General features: G+C 50.7%; 1 long non-coding RNA gene across 1 annotated transcript; it reads left to right on the plus strand.

Moving 5' to 3' along the window:
* The first annotated feature begins 2,393 nt into the window (after positions 1-2,393).
* Positions 2,394-3,136, plus strand: LOC308571571. Its single transcript, XR_014001530.1, has 2 exons — positions 2,394-2,461; positions 2,507-3,136. It is a non-coding gene; the product is annotated as an uncharacterized lncRNA (long non-coding RNA).
* The last annotated feature ends 745 nt before the right edge of the window (positions 3,137-3,881 follow it).

The following is a 3,881-nucleotide window of genomic DNA, read 5'->3' on the forward strand; positions in this document are numbered from 1 at the left end:
CGTTTAGGGCTTTAAAGGTCAGCACCAACACTTTGAATTGTGCTCGGAAACGTAGTGGGAGCCAATGTAGGTCTTTCAAGACCAGTGTTATATGGTCTCGGCGGCTGCTCCCAGTCATCAGTCTAGCTGCCGCATTCTGGATTAGTTGTAGTTTCCGGGTCACCTTCAAAGGTAGCCCCATGCAGAGTGCATTGCAGTAGTCCAAGCGGGAGATAACCAGAGCATGCACCACTCTGGTGAGACAGTCCGCAGGCAGATAGGGTCTCAGCCTACGTACCAGATGGAGCTGGTAAACAGCTGCCCTGGATACAGAATTGACCTGCGCCTCCATGGACAGCTGTGAGTCCAGAATGACTCCCAGGCTGCGCACCTGGTCCTTCAGGGGCACAGTTACCCCATTCAGGACCAGGGAATCCTCCACATCTGCCCGCCCCCTGTCCCCCAAAAACAGTACTTCTGTCTTGTCAGGATTCAACCTCAATCTGTTAGCCGCCATCCATCCTCCAACCTTATTGTTTGATTTGATCTCTCATATTCTGGGGCTACTATCTCATTCAAGTCTCCCTGATGGCTCTGCTGTGTTTCCGTGGTTGGGAGGCAAGCATGCTTCAGAAATGCAGTTGCAGGAAGTCTGAGGTGGGCAGAGGGCTCTTGTGTTAGAATCCTGCTTATGGCATTCCCACAGGCAAATGGGTGGCCCCTGGGGAAAGAGGAGGCTGGGCCTCTGACTGTGTTGGCAGAACAGATCTATCAGGGCTAGTAGCCTTGGGCTGCCCTCTCCTCCGTTAAGTTGCCTAACCTTCATTTCAAGCCATGCAGTCAGAGATGCTCATCTGCTGCATCTCCTGCTCATCTGATTGTTTCTGCAAAAAGGTGGCTCTTGTGAGCTCAGCAGTGGGATCTCCTTTAAGCAGTGGGATCTCCTGAAGGCAGCCCTCTTTAGGGAAGTTTTTAATGTTTGAATCTGTACTGTTTTTAATATTCAGTTGGAAGCCGCCCAGAGTGGCTGGGGAAACCCAGCCAGATGGGCGGGGTATAAATAATAAATTATTATTATTATTATTATTATTATTATTATTATTATTATTAGTCCCTGGGTGGGTGTGACAGCTGGATGGGCGGCTGAGGGGACGTTTTGTCCCTGGTGTTCATTCTGTGACAGACCTTTCACGTGTTCACAGTGGCGTAGCGTGGGGGGTGCAGGGGGGGCCGGCCGCACCAGGCGCAACATCTGGGGGTTAGGGTTAGGGGGTGCAAATCTACGGGTTAGGGGGCACAAATCCACGGGTTAGGGGGCGCAAATTACTTGCCTTGCCCCGGGTGCTGACAACCCACGCTACGCCACTGCGTGTTCAGGGATTCTTCGCTTGAAGCAGGCCTTAGCGCCGAGTTCTCCCCTGCTTCAAAGATCCCTTCTTTCTTCCAGAATCTCCTGTCTTCTCTCACCATGGCTGCTGCCAAAGCCTCCCTTTTGAAAAGAGCAGGTAAGAGGAAGGGGAAATTTGCATGGGGAGGGGAGAACCCTCTACAAGTTGAGCGTATGTGTTCATGCTTTGGATGCATTTCTGAAAAAAGGCTTACACTAGTACGATGGGTTTGGGAGCTGGGGTTCCTTCTACCGGTGATGTCCGACTACAACTCCCATTTTCCTGTTTCTTTTGCTTCTTTTTAGTGAGGCCTGCTTCAGCTGTGCCAGGAAACCAAGTGGCTGAGGCTCTGGCCCTGCTTAAGTCTCATCTTAAGTCTGCATTACACCTCCTGCAGTCCTGCATCAATTTTGAGCTTTTCCATCATTCCCACTTTCCCTCCGCACTGCACCCCACCCTGTTACTCTGCTTCCCCTCCAGTTTACTCTGAGTAACATTCCTGGGTATTCCCAAGTCTCATTCACCACGCTGTGACTTTGCAGGTGGTGCTGATAAAGATATCCCCGAATGGCAGCTTTATTTCTTTGCCCACCCCTTCCTGTATCCACACAGCTGCAAGATGTCCAGGAATCAGCATTCCAGAAGCTGCCTGCTTCTTCTTGCACTGCTTCCCAATCAGCATCCCTCTCTTTACACATGAGGTGTCCGCTGCAGCAGGCAAGGGCGGCCCTTCCCTGGCGTGCAGCAGCAAGCCATCTTAGCTGCATTGACCACGGGGGGGGGGGGGAGAGACTATTTTACCAACCAGCAGGGGAAAAGCAGGCGGAAGTTGGGCAAAATATATATATATATATATATTTTTAAGGTGCTGGAACGGAAGTCCAGAAGATAAAAAGCACTGCTGCTCCCTGCAATCATCCTGTTAGAAGAAGCACTTCAACATCCCGTTCTGGGTTCCTAGGAAATGGGTGTGAGGAAACTGCCGGTTCCTCATCCCTGTTCTAAAAAGCAGATATCTCCCTCCCCCCCCCCCATGATCCTGGGAACTGTAGTTTGTTAGGGGCTCTGGGAACAGCTCCCATTAGCAGAGATCCGTGGAGTCCTAGGAACTCAGTCATGAGGAGGAACCAGGAAGGTAGGAGGAGCTCAGATGCCAGGTTTTTGAGTTGGGGAGGGACCCCGTGCCTTGGAAATGGAAAACCGTTGGGTGTTGAGGGTCCCAGGATTGTGCCTTGCCTTCAAGGGGACGCCTGGGAGATGGGGTTTGGTCCTGCTCAAGCTCTAACAGATGACCATATATTGGGGGACAGGAAGGGATTCCCCTCAGATCAGATTGGCTCAGGCATATCTGAGAGGAGCTAGCAGATGTAGCAACAGCTAGATTGGGGACTGGGAGCAGCCGCTGCGACCAAAAAACACCAGTCCTAAAGGATCTGTGATGGCTCCCAGTACCTTTGTGAGCACAATTCACAGTGTGGGTCCTGTATACCTGAAGAAGGGTTGCCACCTGGTCCTTAAAATATCTCATCCTTGACAGCAAACTTAAAAGGATAGGAATTAGACTGCAAAACCTTGTTTTGAGTGAGTCCAGCTATGAAGCTAGCTGCCTTCCCTCCCTTTGCCCCACTTAAGAAAGAATCAGGCATCAACCTGGGAACTTTAAAAATAAGCTTTACTGACTTTATAATCATGAATCAGGTCACAACAATACAGGGATTAAAAACTGTACAGGAAAAATACTGTTATAGATTTGCAGGAGACCCCAACCCAACTAAGCTGTAGAAATTGATCAACTGCAGAATTTTGCTTAATTGGGATATCAGTGAAAGTACAGGCTGCACAACTGTGCCAGACAAGGAATTCCTGGGCTGAGTTTAGCAAACCAGGCTGGCCCGTCTAGCAAAGGGCAAATCTGTTAACACACCTGAGCTTGCTGGGCACACGACCCAAGGGGAAGTGGGGATGAGCCCCAAAGGTGTGGTGGGTACACAGCCTATGGTTTCAAGGGAAAGGTCTCTAGCAGGCTTTAGCTTACACGGGGCAGAAACATAGTGAGATTTATTTTGCATTATTTCTCTGCACCATCACTGCGTGTGACCCTTTAAAAAGAGGTTCCTTAAACTCTTTAATTTGAGGCAAGGAGGCAACAGCGAAAGGCTGAGGATCCAGGGTGGTCCCCTGAGTCCCCTGAGCCGTTCAATAAAGCAGGCTGAACTTGTTTCTTCCTTAGGCGAGAGGCCGGCCAGAACAAGGGGCGAAAGGCTCCCACTTCAGGTAAGTGGAAATGCCAATTAAGTGCCCTATATTACAGGAATGCTTCCTTCCCATGTCTCCCATGTCTTCCACCCTCATGCGCCAGACTGGTGCTAGCATGGCTGGGAGCCAGGCACTTGCTGATGTCTCCGTTTCCTTTGCAGGGAGGGAGCCTTTCCCCAACGTTTACTTCGTTCTGGCGAAATCCCTGGAGGGACGTGGCGACTCTCAGGGACTGGGACAAAAGGAAGGAAGGGGTCC

This window comes from Podarcis bocagei (assembly GCF_964188305.1).
Source record: "Podarcis bocagei genome assembly, chromosome: 13".
Lineage (NCBI taxonomy): Eukaryota > Metazoa > Chordata > Lepidosauria > Squamata > Lacertidae > Podarcis > Podarcis bocagei.